This window comes from Marmota flaviventris, chromosome 3 (assembly GCF_047511675.1).
Source record: "Marmota flaviventris isolate mMarFla1 chromosome 3, mMarFla1.hap1, whole genome shotgun sequence".
Taxonomy (NCBI): Eukaryota; Metazoa; Chordata; class Mammalia; order Rodentia; family Sciuridae; genus Marmota; species Marmota flaviventris.
This window is the reverse complement of record NC_092500.1, coordinates 69,036,929-69,058,414: the sequence shown is the minus strand read 5'-3', so window position 1 is coordinate 69,058,414 and position 21,486 is coordinate 69,036,929. Positions and strand designations below refer to the sequence as shown.

Sequence of the window (21,486 nt, the reverse complement as noted above, 5' to 3'; positions counted from 1 at the left end):
AGTGCTGTGAGGTAAGCACTCTACAACTGAGCCACAACTCCAGCCCCTAAAACAGCATTCTTAATATTTATTTATTGGTACTGAACATTGAGCCCAGGAGTGCTTAATCACTGAGCCACATCGCTAGGCCTTTTTTATTTTTTAATATTTTTATTCTGAGACAGTTGGCTAGGGACTCACTAAGTTGCTGAGGCTGGCTTTTATTACAAACAACCTCATTTTATCTCCGATTCCTTCTTGCTGGGGGCCAAGGATGTCCTCTGCAGCAGAGTCCTTATCTATTGCTCAGTTTAGCTATCTGTTGTCCCAGAACCCTGGCTCCATTATGGGATCCAAATGGATCTGGGATGAAATATGCTCTTCTGTCGGGTGCTCTTGTCTAACTTCCTTCCAAGAGCTCCAGTGTTGTCTGCTGGATTCATGGGGATTGATCCAGGAGCATGGAGACTAGAGAATTAGCGCAGAAGGGCTCCAAGAGGCAGAATTCTTAAACACAGGCTCTATTTTTCAAACACCTGTTGACACAAGGTCACAGGTGAGACAACAGGAGCTTCTGGAGAGTGTGGCTTGGAGATAACCCTCTCCTGGTAGATGCATTTAATCTCTATTTTACTCAGGAAAAAAGACTTGAAGAACATCCGTGAGAGGGACCAAACATCATCCACATGTTCACAGCATGCCAGGTAGCTCCAAGGTGGCCAGATTGTAGGAGAATGACAGGGATGGCTGAGGAAGAAGTCTACATGCGGGAGGCAGTGGTTCTAGAATCATACAGAAACTTATACTGGAAATCAGCCTCACTGACACCAAATACAGCAGGTCTCTCAACTTTCAACAGCAACAGCATATGACAGACAGTTGATTTTGGCTACTGCAGCAGTTAGACATTAGAAATAATATCCTACTTCAGTGACACCCCTGTAGTAGCAGGGCTGATCCTTGGACACAGGCATTCAACCAGAGAGTCCCCAAAACTGCTGAAGAAAACGTTCATCAGCAAAGCCCAGGTGCCTCTCCCTGCCTTTAGGCTTTTCTCTGCACCTAAAAACACCAGGAATCCAGTTCCCCAGGAATTGGGGGATAATGGTAAGGATCTGAAAGAGGGAGCCTCGGTACATAGCACTTCCCTTTTCCTCCTGAGTTCTGAGAAAGTTGAAATAAAACAAAAGTAGAAAAAAAATAAGGACACCTTCATGACTGCCAGAAGCGAGGATGGACATCTAGATCTGGTGGTCAAGTCAGCTAACTATAGAAAGACCTGCCCCAAATCATGCACTTTCTGGACTGGCTCAGGCCTGCCCAGGCAAGGCTATAACCACAGAGAGACTTGGTGCTCTCCCCTGGAAGGCTCACTCAGGAAGGAAGCAGCAGAGCTGAACAACAAGCCCAGAGATTCTTCCATAATTACTATCAGATATTTCACTCCAGAGTCCTAGGAATTGAATATGAGCAAAGAGAGAAAGAGAGATGAGACTATGTTTTTGGAAATCCCTCATTATAGAAGAGAGGGGAGAAGAGGAGGAGAGGGGAGGGGGAGGAAAGGGGTAGAGAGAAGAGGAAAGGAGCCGCTATCCATCAGGTTTCCACCAGGAAAACAAAATCCACCCAAGGTTATTAAACAGATGATAGTAACCAGAAGGAATTGGTTGCAAAGATATTAAAGGAGCTGAAAGAGTAACCAGGGTAGATGAGACAGCCCCAAGATTAGCAACTGGGAAGCTATGGCCCACCTTTGGGGCTGGAGGGATGGAAGAAAGAGCTGGTATTATTTTGAGCAGGTGCATTTTGAGCTGGTGTTATTTTGAGCTGGTGGCCCCTTGATAAACAGACACTGTCACCACAGAGGTCTATTTGGGCAAGAGCTGGAGCCATAGAGGAATTGCAGCTGCTGCCAAATATGTCTTCCAAGGCAGAGGAAAAGGGCAGGAGGGCTTCTCCTTCCCTCTCCATCTCCAGGCCCCACTGGGACCTCTCAATTTCCTGGGAATCAGCTTGCAACAATGAGACACAGGAGGAGAGACGGGCAATGGATCTGAGAGCAAATGGACCAGTTGGCAGCAACCTTCAACAGGGAAAAGTGTTGTTATGCTTTTGTAGATAAAGAGGAATTTATGTCACATTCTACACGCTCAATGTTTTAAAGTGTTTCTTTGTCATTCCTTCAAACTTTGCTCTTGCAGTAGCTTCCGAGTCTTGCTCCATCCTCCCTCCCATCTCAGCTCAGTCTCTATCCTACCGGCTCTCTTCCATCACCTCTCCTCCCACCCAATCTCTGAATTCCTTCAACAAAAGATCTGTGCAACAGTCTAGGAGATTCCAGTTCCTGCTCACCCTCTCTATCAACAGGAACTCTTCTTGGAGTTTCCTGGGTAACCATTTGAAACTTGGAATTTGGAATTGGGTAAACAGTATTTATGTGGCCAGCTTGGTACTTCCAGCTTCCTCAAGCCTGAGACTGTCAATTTACCCCACTAACAAAAAGAGTATGCACCTGCTCAAAATAACATAATCTCTAGGAGCTTTTCTGCCTCCCTTTCCACTTTCAAATTACAGCCATTGACCACTTAGTTAAATTGGTTGGTATCTAAGTCAAATGTGTTTCCTGTATCACCCATCCGGTCTGCATAGGTGTTTGTTTTGCATGTAAGAGAACTGAAAGAACTTTTTTCTGTTTCATTTCTTAGAACCAACAGAATTTAAGTATCTGATGATTTGTTTATGGATTCACTAAAGAGTGCTAATCATTGCTTGTTCAAAGTAGATCTAAAAAAATTAAAGATTACAATCTTCAAATTAAAATAGGGCTTGGGACATGGTGGGAATTTAAAAGCTCTGTGCTAATTAGGAAAAAAAAAACATTGTGATGCCATAGGTTATGATTACTCCAAGGTCATATCAAATCTCCTTCAACGACCTAATTATCCAAACTATAAAGAACAGAACAAATATTTGCATGGTTAATATTGTCACTGACAGCAACAGTGCCAAGATTAGAATATGGATTTCTTGGCTTCCCAATCCATGTCTGCTGGCTCTGTCACACTATTTTTCCAACATGTTGAAATTATAGCAGAGTTGTGAGGTGTTCAGGCAGTATGGTCCAAGTCCCAGATCTGCCACTGTTAGCTGCTTGACCTTGGACTAGCTCCTTAATGTCTTCGGTTTCTGTATCTAAAATATGGGATAATAGTAGTAACTTCCTCACTAAAAGGGATGAGGACTTAATAAGATATGTTTTTGAGGAGGAAAAACTAGTTTACTTCCTGGATGTCTACAAATTAACAAAACACAGATGAATAGGAGAAAAAGGTCATTTTTCTGAATGCTAATACAAAGAAGCATTCACAGAAAAGGAGTGTAACTCAAGGATGTGGTTAAACTCAGAGGCTTATATGCCATTTTAAACAAAGGAAAGCAGGTTTGGGCTACATAGAAAGATAAATCATGGGAAAATAAGATAAACTGGAAAATTAGGGAGAACTAAAAGAAGATAAGGGTTATTTTAGTTAGGTTTGTTTATGCAAACTCATCATGGTATTGACACTCAGTTTTCGGTGAAGAGTTGCTCTTCCTTTCCTGGCAGAAGGGAAATACCTTCACAGAGGGAAGTTTATACCCTGCTTTAGACAGCTTAGGGAAGAGTAGAGAATTCTTCCTGCATCTGATGATTATCAATTGTCTTCAGATCAAAAATAGCCCTGATGCTCAAGTGGCAGATTTCTGATCCCCTGCAATGTGAAGTGCGTTGGCCCCAGAGCTGTTTACAGTGAGTGCTGAATGGTCACCTATGGTTAGAGTAGACCTTGTCCCCCTCAAGGTAGTACTGGAGTTCAGCCATAGCAAGGTGGCATTCAAAGGGAGGAGGCTTTTTTTTTTCCCCCTCCCGTTTTTCTGCCTGTGCTTTCTTAAAATAAAGTTATCTTCACTTAAGACATATTTGATTCTACCCGAGTGTGTACTCCAGTCGGCCCTCTCGCTCTGCAATGCTCTGCCTTGGTGCTGGGTCGGCTCCCTGTTGTGCAGTCTGCAGAGGTCTTCCTGGGCTCCCCACGGCTTTCAGGGTACAGGTCATGTGCAAAGCCCCCCACCATCTGTGCTTCACCTTAGTTTTCAATCAGAATCCTTCTTCTGCTCACCACTCTTCCCTGTTTCCTACAGCCAACTGGGCACTGACCTAGGGGCACGTTCTCCTGCCTGCAGGCCTTTGAACCCATGTGCCACTGAATGAAGTGCCTCCCTCCCACTTTCCTGAATCACCTGCCCAGGCTGCCCTGCTTCTCCTCCTTGTCCTGTCCTGGCTAGTCAGGTGTCCCCTAACTAGTCTCCCTTCTCTGTAGAATGAGAACTCTGCTTTTCTTTCTTTGTCTCTGCCTTTAGGTCACAAGCTCTTTGCAGAAAGAAACGCATTAGGCTCCTCTCAGAATCCAGAGCCCAGTGCAGGCACTCCTTAAGTACCCATGACATCTGTGGCCTGGAAGCCAACTGTAGTTTCCTATCTTCATATCTGTATATCAAGGCTTCTGCAAGGAACATGTGAGGGGAAGAGGAGATGACTGGTAGTGACTCTGGAAAAAAAAAAAAAAAAAAAACAAACACAAAAACCTGGGTGAAAGGAATGGTTGAGACGTAAAAGAGAAATAGCCTTTGTAAGTTCCCTTGTAGAGTATATATGTTAATTTCCCAAATGTATGAGCATCTGCGTATTTATGTGGGGAATATACGGTGTCTTTTCTTATACTATGATGTTTGAAACAGGATTATTTCCCTTCCAAATGAAAACCAATTAAATAAATTGTATTTTTTTCCCCTTGGTGCTTACAAAGTGTGGGAGTTGTCACCAAACATTACTAAATGTTCTAATTTAGTCATAAATGGGCTGAAAGAATGTAGCATAATTGTAAGTCCAAAGCAAGTTGCTCTAAATATTTTATCATGTTCAGCATATGCTGTTAAAAAAAACCCTCGAACTATAATTGTCAACATTCGATTCACAGAAAGTAAACAACAGCTGAGCGTGACAGGATGGTAAAGAATCTCCCCATCGTCCCCGACACACGGCAAAGAGCGCGTCCATTCAGAAGTGGGAGACAATCTCGTTCACCAACCCAGACATTTTCTCTCTTCAGATTCTTCCAGTCAGCTCTGAGAAAAAGAAGGGCATTTTGCTGAAGCAGACAGGGGAACGGAAACACTTGTGTGGAACAGTTCCATCTCAGGCAGGAGGAATTTGGAACTCACGATGATTGCATGGGGCCAATGGAAGACCACCCCATGTACACCACCAGAACAGGGTGCGCTCCGTGGGAAACTGTGGGCAAGTTTCCATTGATTGGTTTCAGTTTCTATAAACAGAGTCCCAAGGGCTCAACCTGTGTCACGTCTTGCCATGTTTTAGATTCACTTTAAACTCATGTTTCTAGAAAAGGCCACTGAGAAGCAGCTTGAACTTTTGTTATCAGATGTTTACATACATGGGTTGTAAGCTCAAAGGAAATAACTAAAAGCCACAGATCTAAAGAGGGAAGCTGGAGGGTGGGGGCCTCCAGGACCTACTCTGGCCATACACTTCAAAGTCACCCAGAAGAGAAAGGCAGGGGCTGTCTCTGCAGAGCCGGCCTTGCCTCTTGGCCCAGATATATAAGGAGCAGGGGCCCAGCTTGGGAACAAAGGACTAGCAAAGAAGATGCTGGGTAACAAGACTGTCACTTTGTTTTTCCACACAAATGATAGCATTCTACCTGAAATCCTCTTGGAATGAGCAGTGGAGTTTGGGAGCAGGTACTGAATGAATAAATTAACAAACCATTGAATAATTAGTTAATTAGTGACAACCCAGGCTGAGAGAAATGAGCAGAAGGGGTGACTATGGCCTCTCTGAGGAGGGAAAGTGGCTATTTTATATTCCCATGTAGAGAGAGAGGACTGTTTTCTGAGCTCTGGTTTTCTGGAGATAATAATCAGGAGTGTTGTGTATGTGCTTTGCAATTCTAAAGTGCCACGCAATATTATTTACATCATTCTGCTTTTCTCCTTGATGAGCTGTTTAAAAAATGGTAATATTATAATCCGGCAGATTAATCTTGTGTGATAAAAACAAAGGCTCGCTTTTCAGAGTTCTCCATCATGCCAGCCAGTATACCTGTCCCTGCACAATGACTGTGTCTGTGTAGACTCTTGCTGAGCCCAAAGGAGCGTCAAGGGCAAGAGAGGTGGGTCCCACAGATCATCCATGGAACAGGCACAGGCACACCACTATGCTTAAGGCTACCCAAAGAAACACAAGAAGAGAATTCTAAGAAAACAAAGGGACTTCTGGGGAAACTCAAGATGACTTGTCTGGGGAGAGGAAAAATCTGTAAGGTTCATTGTACAGCTTCTTGATGAAAAGAAAAGATGGCGTTGTCATGGCCTGAGACGCGGAAAGGAAGAGTGAGGATCCCTAAGAATGAGAGGACAACCTGCATGGCTGAGCTGTTTGATTGACTGCATTTCTTACTAAATCTGTTGAAAGAATATGACAGGCTCCGAGAAAAGTGGGAGGAAGAAGGTGAGGCCTGGGCTCTGCCCTCTGCCCTCTGGAAACCCTTCAGGCAGGATGGAATCCCAGAAGCATTCCAAACCTATGGCAGGACAGGATGGATCATCAAAAAGAGCAGAAGTGCCAGGGGAAGAGCATCGCAGTGCTGGCAGGTCCTCTTTTTTTTTAAATATCTTTATTTATTTTCATGTGGTGCTGAGGATCGAACCCAGTGCCTCACATGTGCAAGGCAGCACTCTGCCGCTGAGCTATAACCCCAGCCCTTAACCCTACCTCTTATGAAGCACACACGGTTTCTTCCATGTTTGATGATGGTAATAATGACGGAAGAAAAACGTGTCTTAAAATGAAGTGAAATTGTAGAAAATGGTGTGGCTTGATCCTCACCTCAAGTAATTTAAATCATAGGTAACTGGATTTCATTACATGCACATTACACTGACACCTGATTCATGATGTAGATCCTAAAGGCAGTATTCTAGTCCTTCTCTTTCTTGAACAATTTTGACAGTTTCGATTCTGCCTCTTCACTCTGTCCCTTTTTGTCCATTATCATGTCTTACAGTGCTTACCTAATAACTAAATGTCAAGTTGGGAGCTGGTAATTACATGCCCTGACCTGTTCTCCTACTCTCACTTCATCTTTTTCTCAATGAGCATCTGGTGGAGTACCAACAATCTGATTTCACCCAGGTGAGCTGTCTTGGATGGCTCCTTGCTGCAGAACTTCTCAGATGAATGGTTTTCACAGGAAAAGCAAGTCTGTCTTCTCTCTCCACCCCCATTTCTCTCTTTTTGTGGGGTTAAGGAATCAGCCCCAGGATGTCACAAATACTAAGCAAGTACTCTACACTGAGCCTCATCCCCAGTACTGTCATTTGATTTTTTAAATTAAACTTTTTTTTTCTGATTTAAACAGTCTTTACCCAACTTTCTAGACAATGGCACAGAACGTATTTTGTATATTATGTGACAGGTGAAAAGTGCTTCCAATGTATATAAATCTAATTTTAGTTTCCAGATCTTTAACCTGTCTAACTTTCCATTGCTTAACTGAGATTCATAGAGATCTTCTTGCAAAAGGTATTTATTTTTTACTCAAATTGGGATTTATACTGACTCCTGAGCATATATATTTTGGGGGAATATTTGTAATGTGGTAGGAAGAGTGAATTACTTATGAATTTTCTAACTGGTTTTTCGTAACATTTATTCCCTTATCTCATTGTTCTTGGAGAGGTATTGATACTATGGTTTTTATTATTCTAAGGTAGATCTTTAAGCTGGAGAAATACTTACTTTAAACTTATTTATATGTCTAGAAAATAACCAAAAGAGCTTGTAGAATGCCAATATCTTTGCATTGCCCAATTAAATTATACTTGTAGAGGATACTGAATTTTCTGACCTATGTCTTCTTATTTGTTTCATTTTGAGGGAGTCAGAAGGATAAAGAAAGCCACTTGCCTGAGATGATTAGAAAGTAAAGAATTTATAGTGAGCATCTCCAGAAAGATTTATACTATTCTTTTTGAAAAAGTTATACTCTCAGGCTGGGGTTGTGGCTCAGTGGCAGAGTGCTCACCTAGCATGCATGAGGCATTGGGTTTGAACCTCAGCACCACATTAAAAAAATAAAATAAAGATATTGTGTCTACCTAAAACTAAAGTATAAGTGTTTTAAAAAAATATAGTCTGTAGGCTTGCTTGTTTAAAGAGATGACTCTTAAGCTTATAATTTTAGTTGGGTACTATGATGTATGTCTCTAATCCCAGCCACTCAGGAAGCAGGAGGATGGCAAGTTCAAGGCCAACTTGGGCAACTTAGACTCTATCTCCACAATAAAAAATAAAGAGGGGTGGGAATGTGGCAAGGGGGAAAAAAGTACAATTTTAAGTTAACTTGACATTGCCATAATTACAATACCACCACATATTTTTCTACATGGCCGTACAGCAAGATTTACAGATGTTTGCTAATTCCTGAAGCATCTGGAAGAGCTGTTGATTCATCCATCCACCAGTATTTTATAATCCCTTTCTAGGAGGAAGATGCTACAACAGTATTCAGGAGACACTTGTTAATCCTAGTTAAGACCCAGGTAGAGAATTAAACATTGTCTTTACAATGTTTATTACATTGTTCAAATATCTGGTACACATTTGCAAATCCTAAAAAGGTGAAACGTGAAATAAACTTATTGTGATTTAATCACGTGTACATCTCATTTTCATCATGTGTAAAATTATGCACTGTCTTTTTAATAGCTTTACACATGATCTTGGCTAAATAATTCTTTGTTGATGGCAGACCAGATGAAAGAAAAGATGAACTCCTTACCCCCACTCTACCTTCCACAATAGATTGCATTGTAGAGCTTTTTATCATTTTTTTTCCAATTAACTTTTGGAGGATATCAAGTGAGATGGGCTCAAACTCAGGCCCCAAATCTGTGCTTATAGCTTTCATCAGATTAACTTTCACTTTAAATGTGTGAGCACAAAACAATTAAATGAAGACAGAACCTTGTGAGATAGGAAGTAGATAGCCTGAATTGTAGCTGCTGCTGCTGCTGCTAGAGCTGTGGTCAAGTGGGTAGACTTTATTATGCAAGACAGGAAGTATCCAGAGGGAAGGAAGGGAAGAGGAACCAGACCAGACTGAGTGTTAAGTCTGTGTCAGGCTCCATGCCAGTTGCTTACATAAACCTTTTTTGACTCTCACAGCAATCCTGAGCCCCAGGCACTAAAGATAGAAAGGGCCAGTCTCAGGTCTCACCTTGCCCAAAGTCTCAGAGCTCACCTTTAGCAGATCCTGGATTGAAACTTGAGACAGCCCACACAGAAGACTGTTTCCATTCTACCTTTTGGAGTGAGGGACACCTGAATGACAAGCTTTCCTGATTTTTAAGTACAAGACTCGGGTCAGGCTGGAGAGGTAGCTGAGTGATGGAGCGCTTGCCCAGCATGTGCAAGGCCTAGGGTTCAATCCCCAGTACTGTGTGTGTATGGGGAGGGAGACTCCAGTCTATCTATCCCTCTAGAGATGAGCCAAGTCTCAGGGAGCTCAGCAAAAGCAGAACAACCAGAAAGGTAGGAGCAGTATCTGAGTCAGGCTCAAGGAGATTGGAATGAGAAGGTGGATTAGATGCCAAGTCATCTAATTCTGGGACCACAGGGGCTGGAGTTTCTGGGTCTTGGGGAAGGCCACCACCATTAATATAACCCATTTATTTACTCTCTGTGAGTTTGCTTCCCTGCACATCTCTGGTTCTCTTGTGCCTTCAGCTGGCTTTCCTACCCTTTAGGTTGTTTTTTGTTTTGCTTTGGCTTTGCTTACATATGCTCTTTTATCATCCCTCCTCCCTTGGCTGCTATTTCCTTTCTATTTCAACTTGTTCAGGGTTCCTCATGGTCCCCCTTTACTTCAAGCCTTCTTTTTTTTTTTTTTTTGCATATGTTCAACCACACTCACTACAAAGTGTCTCATTCTCTCTGTGCTTCTTAATTCTAATTCCTGAGAACAGACTGATGAAGCCCAACCTAACTAAAAAATACACATGGAACATGCTGAAACTTGGATTATACACTGTATGTGAAGGCCAGGATTCTGCCATTCGCTTCCAACATCCCTAACTGCCACCAACACTCGCACAGAGTGAACTGGCTATATATCTTAGCACATCTCATTCAATTGCAGCAAATGCATACTGGCTATTGTAAACACAAATACAGCAAAGCCCTGAAGACACAGGACCGAATTAGACAGATGCTTACCTGTGTCACAGAGCTAACACTGAGGTACTGGTGAAGACAGAAAATAACATACAAACTAATAAAGAAAACTTGTTCAGATGGTGATGAGTAAATCAAGAAAATAAAACAAGGTAAAAGAGAGAATGACTAGGCATGGGTATATTTTAGTTTGTCTGGGCTGGGAAGTTCTCTCTGAGGGACACATTTAAACCCAGACATGAATGATGAGAAAGAACCAGCCAGGCTGAGATCTATAGTGCAATTGGAGAAACCAAACAAATTCCCATGAAGCAATTCGCAAATCCTTAAGGACTATATGTACCACAAGGTGGTAGCCATGAGAGTGTTTTGGGTTAAAGAAGGGAAAGCTCTCCCTGGTCTTGGGGAAGGCAGTTGGGTAGGATTTCAGGGGAGAAGAGGAAGAAGGAAGGACAGAGACTGCACATAAAGATTTTGCAGAGTAGGTTAGAGGTGAGGTAACCGAGGAGCTTAAAGTACAAAATTCTAGGTGTCATGTAGAGACAGGGCTGGCACCCAAGGATGAGTTCTTCCTAAAGTTTGTGCCCTGTTTGCCTCACTTGCTTCAGCCAGCTCCATCTTTGAGGACTAGCCAAAAGCCTTATGCTCAGAAGACAGTAAGGGACTTTCTGTGCTGAGAAGGGAAAAAAGCAGTCCTGACATCCAGAGCTGGTACTATTAGTTGGCCTTGATGTTGTCTGAGCTGAGCTAGAACCAGTGGCTAAGCTTTGGTGTTCTCTGCTAAAGGAAAACAATTTCACAGGCCATTGACAACAGATAAGGCCACTCTGTTGTCATGATGGAGCAAACAAGACCACTTGGCAATCCTGTCTGAACAGAGAACAAAGCATGAGCCTGGCAGGAGCCACAAAATACCGCACAGCCTCTCTCCCAGCTAATACGAATGACAGCTTCTTCTTTACCAAGTGCAGCTTTAGCCTCCTTCTAGTCTGGCCTCCCTGTAAATTGCATTTATTAAGGTAGTGGTCATGGAATTACCCCAGCTTCCTGACAGCATCCACTCCAGGGCAAAACCCTGCTTCCTTGAACTCTCTGCCAAATCAGCAAACAGAAGCTCAAGTCCTATAAGTCTTTTCTAATACCTTCCCACTGAGACAGCCCATGGTTCCCTAAGATGTGTGTTCTTTCACTGTGAGTAATAAACTCAACATGTAGGGGATATTCCTGGTGCTCTTCCATGGGAGGACACTGACATAGATAAGAATTCATTCTGCTGAGGTGTAGAGAGAAATGAGATTGGTGGTAGAACCAGTTCAGTTTATTATGATGAGAGGATAGGTAAGTTCAGTCTTGAGAGCTAGACTGAGGCCCTGGAAAAGAAATGTGTTGTCAGCCATCAAGAAACAAATACTGACCCAAATGGAAATTATGCTATTAGAAAATTGTTCTCTGGCAGAAAGTACAGCTAATGTGAGGAAGGAGGAAGTGGCTTGACCTATTGCCTGTCTTTTTTTTTTTTTTTAATTATTTTTAAAATTGTGATTATTTTTTTCTTTTTTAAAAATATTTTTAGTTGTAGATGGACACAACACCTTTATTTATTTACTTTTATGTTGTACTGAGGAGCAAGCCCAGCTAGGCAAGCTCTCTACTGCAAAACTACAACCCCAACCCTATTGCCTGTCTTTTTTTTTTTTTTTTTTTTAAGATCAAAAAATTGAGGCAGAGTTAATTGACTACACAAGACTTGTGTATTGACTAAGAAGGGCTTCTAAATATCTTGTTCTTCATGTAGTAGCTCCCCATTGCCCTATCTTCACTCCTGCCTTAATCACATGTTATATTGCAAGAAAAATAAAAATATATACTCATTTAAAGAAATAATCTAATATGAAAATTTCAATGAGGAATTGAATAAATAAAGTCATTCACTCTGTACTCTTGAACCAAATTTTATCATCCATTAAGATGGCAGAGACAAGAGCATCTTTGCTAACTGCTCAGTGCGTCATCTTGTTTTTTTCTGGGAGCATGAACTCCACCCTCTCTCACAACTCCCCAAGCTTACAGAAAAATCTCCAGAACACACTTCAAACCCCAGTCTTGTTGTATTCTACACTTAGCCATTTACAAAGACACTGCTGATATCTCGAGAGGTCCAGTGGGAAGCAATGGCTGAGAAAACCTGATATCTGGTGGAAATGCATTCCAGAGAGCAGAAGGGTCCACGTTGGACTATTGGGGTGGAATGTCCATGAGCATTACCAATTTCTGACCCCAAACTTGGTTCTTTTTCCCTCTTGGAATCATGTAAACAATCACAAAACCAAGAGGTGATTGAACAGTAAATGAAGGTTTACTCTTGGTCAGAGAATAAAGAAAAGCCAGGGGGAAAGACTTACAAATGAGCTTTCAGTCTGAACAAAGGATGGGGTTTCTTTTTTTTTTAAGTTGTTGATGGAACTTTATTTTATTCACTTATTTATATGCAGTGCTGAGAATTGAACCCAGTGCCCCACACATGCCAGGCAAGCGCTTTTTACCACCGAGCCACAACACCAGTCCCAAGGATAGGGTTTCTTTTAAGGGTAAAAGAGAAGAGGGGAGAACTTCAGTTAATGACTGGAGGATTCTTAGTGGCTTTTTCCAGGGAGTGGAGGGGGTCCATCCCAGGATGGGGTACCACCTTCCTTCTGTCCTTATGTCATTGGATTACAGTCCAGGTGGAAGACAGTTGGGGCCAAGATTTACCAGGACAGTGTATTACAATGGACAGTGTGTAGTCAGCAAGCGCATAGCAGGTCCTTCTGGCATCCCCTATGGTTGAAACCAGTTTTGTCTGGTTCCATCCTGCATCCTGTTTCCTACAGCAGTTGTTGAGTCCTGGATGTGGGCAAGCCTGGCTAGGCAGGTATCCTGTCTGAAACAGCTAACCCTGGTTAACAAAAGGGTTGTTTCTCACTATTTGAGAGATATCTACCTGATGAAGATGGAGGCCTGATTTCCAAGGCAAATGAGTGTTCTAGGACTAAGTCACAAAAAAAGGCTTCTCGGTATGGAAAGGACAAGGCATTGGGCTGCACCCAGACTCTGAGGGAGAGACTGCTCATTTCCTTTACCTGTGTCTTTCCCCTGACTTTCTAGACTACCACAGTCCTGGGAATGGGACACATTGCTGATTTGCCTCTGCATTCTGCTCAGCGCTGGGCCAGTGCCTGCCATGAGTGGGTTCCTGCTTGGTTTCTGAGGCGTACTAAAGAAGCCTTCACAACCGGCTGACTTTCTCTGACGGGAATTTTGCTGGCTGGAGGGGGTGATGTAGGGTGACTTCTCAGCAGGGTATGAATTTTCAATACTATGGTAAGAGCAGCATGATTGGAAGAGAGGCATATTTCACTCAAATACACTCTGTTATCTTTGTTTTACATTTAAATGAAACATTTGGGCCTGCATGAAATTTGGATGACACATTAAGGGCAATTTCCGCAGCGTGATTCCTGTTGCTGATTAAAGACTCAAGGCCTCCTGGAGTACACTGTTTGGGTTACTGATTGGCCAAGAGCTGTTTCCCCACCGCGAGTAAGTTCCATTTTCCCTGGGAGAACTGAAGAGCAGGGCTTTTCAGGCACAGCCAAGGAGAACGCTCTCTTCCAGAAGTCCAAGCCCCTGAGTATAGCCCCTGAGCTCTCCTCCTAGCTACACACGAAACAAAGAAACGTCAGCTACACTGTGTAGTGAAGAATTAACCTTCTGCAAAAGAGGTCTGGCCTTTATCCTCGGCTTCTGGTGAATAATCTTTCTTTAGTGTCTTTCTTTGCCTGGGGGCTCATTGTTCACAGTGGATAGTCAACAAAATTCAGGGTTGGAACTGACCACTTCCATAGAGCCTTTGGATTGGGGCTGTCCTCCCCAGAAAAACCAACCGTGTGAATTTGGGCAGAGATTTTGAGTCTCCAGTGTCCGTGGCCTCGAGACTGAGATCATGCCTATGTAATGGAACACCAATGTAAACTAACCACTGAGTCTTAAGTGAATTTCCTTGATTAGCAATACTCTGTGCATATTGTCCAACATCAATGCCAGACATAAATATCACAAGGTGTCCTGACTCTACCAAGAAAAGACAACTGAAGCTCTGCATTTGAAAACTACCTGGACTCTGCCCCATGTGTCTCTACCTTTGACTGATTTATTTTTTAGGGAGGAAGTGGGGTACTGGGGATTGAACTCAGGGGCACTTGACCACTGAGCCATATCTCCAGACCTATTTTGTATTTTATTTAGAGACAGGGTCTCACTGAGTTGCTTAGTACCTCGCTTTTGCTGAGGCTGGCTTTGAACTTGGAATTCTCCTGTCTCAGCCTCTCCCCAGTCACTGGGATTACAGGTGTGTACCACCCGCCCAACCCTTTGACTGCTCTTAATCTGCATCCTTTCCTCCACAATAAACCCTAACTGTGACCATAACAGCTTTCGGGATGTTCTGTAACTCTTCCTAGATAATACCAAGCCAGAGGTGGTTTAGGGAGCCCTCTGTACTTGCAGCTGGCGTCAGAAGTGAGGGCAGCATTGGGAACTGTGCCCTCTAACTTTGTAATTGGCCCTACACTCCTCACACATGCTCTTCAAAAGAATCAGACCCAAGGGTCTGGGAATAAAAACTACTTTGACCTTAGGAGGATCTGCGCTAGAAACTAGGAGAGACCTTTTGGGTGCTGAAGGTGGAGGATGGGAGAGAATGTTCTGCACGTTCTCCTACAAGCCTAACAAAATCTATCAGTGGTATTGTTTTGGAAAACAGACTGGTCAAGAAGCAGCAACAGCACTCAGAGAAAACTCCAAACTTTATTTTACGCTGGCGAGCCCAGAGGAAAACAAATACTCCAAATTTGGAGCCCTGATCCATGATTTCTCACAATATTTCCATCCTATCATTGGGCCTTTTTCCTCTTTTTTTTAAAAATGTCTCATCTAGGTGGCTGAAGGCCTTGTGCAAGGTTGGTCACATAGAGCATGCTCAGAGAAACAGATAAGAGGAAAGGGCTCTTTTCACAGGTATCTGCTACATTTCAAAAGGGAGTAGTCAGACTCCTAGGTCAGTTATTTACAATCCAAAAGGTAGGGACCCAGGGTTAATTAGGCTTCCTGGAGAAAGGCTGAGAGAAAGGAGAGAACCTACCCCTACCCCAGGCATTGATTTCTTACCATAACATTTTTGTAATTGTATTTCATAACCAGGTCTGGTTGGTGGTTTTGCCATGACAGTGTATTTGCCAGCTAGGTAAAAATATCTAGGGGGAATTTGCTTTGATGGATTTTTCTTTCTTTCTTTCTTTTTTGAGACAGGGTCTTACTGTTTTGCCTAGACTCCAGATTGGCCTTAAACACTTGATCCTCTTGCCTCAGCCTCCCAAGTAGACTTTGATGACTTTTAAAGTATAAAGAGAGGACAGTGCAGAGGAAAGAACAGTAGAAAATACGAGACCACGCTTATAGCTCAGGTTCAACTTCAAACCTGAATCTGCACAAACTAGTCTCCTTGGCTTCAGTTCTTTCTATGTGTAAAATAGGAATGATACCCCCTGGCCCTATCAGTTCAAAGGTTATTAGAAGGAACAAATGAAATAATGCATGGGAAAAACTTTGCAAAACTGTGACATAATATTTATAAAAATGGATATTAATATTCTCATAGTATTCCATTTATTTGAAGGCAGAAATAACAATTATTGCAAATTCATAGTAGAAATAGGAATCCATGTCTTCCAACTCCCATACTGGTGACTTTTTAATTGAACTTAGTACAGGAGCATCCCCTTGTCCATAAGACAGGCTTTTGGCAGCCCCAACTATGTGGTGTGAGCAGGAGAATGTTTTTGAACTCAAAACAGCTGCCTTAAACAACACTTTCCAATGGACCTCTCCAACTACATATTTTTGCTCATGGAAAGCAGCCCAGAATTATGCCTCCTGAACAGTGTATTATTTATTAGATTAGAAACTGCAGAATAGATGAGGTAAAGTAGCTGGGAGCTAGTAAACACAAGTGATACCTAGGAAAATAACAGAAAGTATTAACAGGTTCAATTAGGGGCAAAAGGGCTTAATGTAATTTGTTGGCATTGCAGCAAAGGGCAGATAGCTAATCTCCCTCTGGATATGCCTGAGTCATTAAATCAGGCTTAACTGAAGTTCAGTTTTGCCTTAAAAAAAAAAAAAGGCAAAAGAAGGAAATAAAACTGTAATTATTGAAAAGGCAGAGACATTATCATTTTGTGCATACACTGGAAATGCAATCAGAGAAAATATTAGGTAACTTAATTGAAAAATTATGAAAATAACAAACAAATTTCAGTTTCCTCAGGGTTGCTGTAAAGGTTAGCCCTTGCACATGGCCTGGGACACAGTAGATATTTGACAAGTGATAGAGAGCAAGTACCAGGTTCCTATTAAAAAAAAAAAAAATCCAGAGCTTTCCCAACTAGAAACTAGAATGGGGAAAAATGGATTATATTAGGAGTACCAATGAAAGCCTCAAATCAAAACCCCAGGAAAGAAGAAGAGATATGTGGCACTTACACGAGGAACCTTATTAAGTTACACAGAGAGAGAAATGATTCAATAAATAGAAAAATATGCCCAGATCCTGAAGAGCCAAAGAGATAGTAAAGACAGAGTAGAGATGACATTCTCCTCCTGCAGGAAAAATCCCTGACCTACAATTTTTGGGACCTAAATATCTTAAAATTTCACTTAGAATCAACAATAGAGGAAACATGAGAGTATCTTGAAAGAGAGGCAAAGGTAGGGATGGCCCTAACATCCAGGGTGTCCTACATGGCTACAAGAATGAACTCAATGAGGGACAGGTGTGAGCCTGAGCACACCAATGGAGAAGGCAGCCCAGAATCAGAGAATTTGTTTCATGAAATTGAAGGCATCACACATCAATGGGAAGGAACCCTTACTCAGTATATGATTCCGGGACAAATGGTTGGCTAATCATTGGCGGGGGAGAAATCTATTTAGATCCTTACCTTATCCTCTACAACAAATTAATTCTACACAAACTAATTGAATTCTATGGATAATCTTGCTTCCTCCCTAAGTGAGAAATCTTCAGATCTGCACCACCCCTTCTATAAATGCTGCCTGATCCACCTTTTCCTACATGGAGCAGCCCATGAAGGTGCCAGGGTGAGGGCAGAGTCCTTGTCACCAGGAACTGGGAATAGTGGACGTGAATAAATTCACTAGAGTTAAAACCAAGCCTTTGCTCAATGGGCCACAACCATCTGCTGTGCTTTTACTAAAAGAAGGGCTTACAATTGTAAACATTCATTTTTACAACTCAGAAGTATCTCCCAAGGACCTGAGGGCCATCAAAAGGATAAGACTTAAGTTTCCAAGACTCCACCAGAGGCCAGAATTCTACCCTGGATAACTGTCAGCCAGCCAACACAGCTGGCCTGTTCTCATTTAGACTACTGATCCCTTGAAAGTTTTCCTTCTCCGACTCTGAACTTCTGGGCTCCCCCTTAGTTTCATGCTTTTAGTTGGCTTTAAAGATAACCAATTCTGAAGGTCACACAGCTGTGCTATATGTCACTAGTCTCTTACTAGTTTTGCTGTACAGAACACCTCTGGCATGTGGATTACGATAACGGTTGCCTAGGTTACTTTTCAAGGACTTGAAGGCCGCTTTCATCAAAACCATCAGCTCTTCATTTGGGCCTCCAAAGGTTTGGGATGGGGGATCTTTTGACATTAGGATGCCAGAAAAATTCTACCCTCACAGCAATGCTAAGGCGGTTAATTTTGTGAACATAGATCCTATGTAGAGCTGTGAAGACACTATACTTGTACAGATGACTAATTATTTCACCTCTAGTAATCTTTCCCCTTGCCTTAAATCACCCTGCTTCTTTATCCCATAAAAACTCCTAAACTCTATTCTTGGAAAAGCAGATTTGAAACTTGGGTCTCCCACCCCCATGCTTTGCTTCCTCACAAATAAACTTTCTCTTTTGCAAAACTTCTTTCAGTGATTGGCACACTGGAGCATTAGGCTAAAAAGGCTTGGTTCAGTAACAGAGGAACCTTTATCTTCCAATAGCTGTTCCCCATTGTCCCCCTCCCCCCATATCTCCTACTGATTTCCCAGAAATCATTTTTTTCTTATTATTTATTCACAAATGTATTGTTCTTTGTCTAAAAAGTAAAAGCATCTTGCATTGGCCATTTCTTTGGATCTTTCTTTACTCTCTTGTGAGGGTCCCTAGTGACATGTAAAATTAATAAAATTATTTAATTGATCTTATGTTGATTTGGTTTCTTGTCCCAGCGGAAGATCCTGTTCAAGATCTCAAATGGGTGGAGCTGATCATTAGCTTTCTCTACATAATCAACAAAACTATTAAGATATTTTACATTCTTTTCCTCACCCTGAATCTCAGAAATCTGAAGTGTACTTTTCACTTGTAGTATATTTCACTCTGGGCTCTCTACCCACATGCAGCTCCCACTCCCTTGCTGGACAGCACAGCCTCAATCCCATCCCTCTCCATACAGGACATCACCTAGTCCCTGAGTCTCCTGAAGGGCAGATTTTCACCTATCTCCTCATACTCCTTTGTAAACATTCTGTGATTTTTTTTTTTTTTCCATTTCAGAGTCACCTTCTCTTGATTCTATTAATTATCCGGAAATCCTATTTTAACTGCTCCTTTTTAAAGCAAAATTATGTTGTTTTGCAACAGACCCTGTTTAAAATTCCTTTTTCTCACATCCACCCCTAAGTCCCCCCACCGATCAGGCTTTCTCTCCAGCACTCCAACAAAACTCTCTTTGTCAACTTCTCCAAATGATCATCATATCAACCAATTCAGTGCTGACTTCTGATTTTTCCTCTTGCTTGATTACTCTCAATCTGAAAGACTTTCTTCATCTGACTTCCAGGACACCTCATTGAGCTTTTCTTCTTACCTCACGGGTGACTCTCCTCATCTTCCCAAACTCTTAATGTTGCGAGGGCCTAGAGCTTGGTTCTTGGTTCTTTCCTCTTCCCTATTTTCCTTCCTCCAAATTTATTAAATTTATTGAATTTTAAGTCCATGGCTTTAAATACTACCTATAAGTTTCCAACTTACAAATGGATATCTCTAGTCCAGAACTTTATTCTAAACTCTTATGTTGGTTCCCAGGGCTGCCATAACAAACTACTCCTGATGGGGTGGCTTAAAACAGAAGTTTGTTCCATCACAGTTCAGAAATCTAAGAGTCAAAGTCAAGGGGTCAGCTGGGTTGGTTCCTTCTAGAGAGTCTAAGGGAGAAGTCCTTCCACACTTTTCCCTGGGTTCTGGCTATCAATCCTTGGTGTTATTTGATTTGTAGAGATATCATTCCTGTCTCTGCCTCCATCCTTACCGGGCACTCTCCCCTAGGTCTCTCAGTGTCCTCCCATGGTTCTAATAAAGATTTCTAATTAATCTAATTCATTATGACTTCATCTTAATTTACTTGACTACATCTCTAAAGACCCTATTTCCTGAGGTTCCAGGTAGACGTAAATTTAGGGAGGACACTTTTCAACCCAATGCACTATTCAACATTATCATTCAGTTATCACAAGCTGAAGTAATCTTATCCATCTCTCCTCTGCCCTTATTCTTCTTCATCTCGATTAATGACTGTAAGCAAAAATAACCCATATGGTTTCAGCCTTATAATGAAAATACAAATAACTGGGATGGAAGCAGACCCCAAACAGATCAGCAAGCTCTCCTCTATTCCACAGCAGAGTCAATCAATCAATCAGGCACAGAAGGACTCATTTTCTGGGTACAGAAATGGCCCGCAGGTTCCTCAAGGAGTCTGGGTTTTATAGGTTACCATGAAGGTGAATTAATCATTGGAGACTGAGGCAGGATGTGTTGATTTGGGTAGTCAGGAAAGAAGTTGTAAAAAATGCAAAACTCATTATCACTGGAAAAAGCTCAGAGCTCAGGGTTCACTTGCTTATGTCTGTTAGGTCGGTGGCGACTTGGTGGTGACTTAGTGGCGACTTAGAACAAAGCAGCCCCCTCCGGAAAAGTACATCAATCAGATGCCGCCGGAAACGCCTGTCAATCAGCCAGATCTCCTGACTAACGCCTGTCAATCAGCAGGACCCCCTGGCCAATCCTGGAGTTCAGCCAACTCCCCTGACCAACTCCAAGGGGGCAAGGGACCCTAGAAACACCTTTTCCTGTCCCAAGCCCATCCCTTCCTGCTGTAAGCCCCATAAAAGTCCAGTCTGGTTGAGCTGCCACGCGGTTTCTCCTCAGACCCTTCCTCTGTCCCCTCTGTGGGTCTGATCGAGTTCCGCCCAGGAGTGATATCTCAATAAAGCCTGTCCAGCGGCCCTTTTAAGTCTGCCTCCTTTGGTCGCTGCCTGCCCCGCCTGATCTGACAATGTCCCTTCCTCTGGGACCCATTGTTACCTTGCTTTTCTCCTTCCAGGACTCTTCAGCCATGGGAAAGGGTGAAAGCCCAGGGCCCAGAGTTTCAGTATCCGCCTCCTCCCATCAGGACCCATTGTGGTTGGGAAGGGGTGAAGTTTGCTTTTGGAGGAGATGCTGGGGATGAACCCAGGAAGGGATGAAAGTTTGCTTTTTCCCTCGGGGCCATTGTTACTGGGAAAAGATTTACTGGGAGAAGTTTAATGTTTGGCTAATTTCCCTCTCTTCCCCTGAGCCACACTGTCTTTCCGTGTTTCTCCTGGGGACTGTCTTATAGGAATATTATTTTTCATAACCCTTCAATGACAGCTCCATCTTTCCATCAGAAAATCCTGTGGTCTCGACTTTGGCATATGTCCCAAATCTGATCACTTCCTTCCACCTCCATGTTCCACAGTGGTCCCCACCCTCATACCTCACCTAGATGATTGCAATACCTTTTAACAGGTCATTCTACCCTGGTTTTCCTATGATTTTTTTTTTTTTTCTTTTTCGACAGAACAGCTTTCAGAGTGATCCTGTCCAAACCCAGGTGAGATCACCAACAATCCAGTGGCCCTCATCTTGCTCAGAGTAAATGCCAGAGTCCTCACCACATCAGACAAGGCCACGTTTACTTCTGTAACCACATCTCTGGCCACTTCCCCCGTGTCTACTTTGCTCTCTGGTCATGCCAGAGAGCTCTCCAAGCTCTTCCTTGAACATTCCAAGAGC

General features: G+C 42.6%; 1 protein-coding gene across 2 annotated transcripts in view; it reads left to right on the top strand.

The window, feature by feature from the left end:
• The window catches only part of Pced1b (PC-esterase domain containing 1B), a 63,793-nt gene extending 43,110 nt beyond the window's left edge, over nt 1-20,683 (top strand). Inside the window, exons 2-3 of one of the 2 annotated variants that reach the window (XR_011707091.1) lie at nt 4,995-5,291; nt 20,304-20,683. The gene's annotated coding sequence lies outside the window, so the exon portion shown is untranslated. Of the gene's footprint in view, nt 1-4,994; nt 5,369-20,303 lie in introns of those variants that run through there. The other variant, XR_011707090.1, reaches the window with a different exon arrangement.
• The last annotated feature ends 803 nt before the right edge of the window (nt 20,684-21,486 follow it).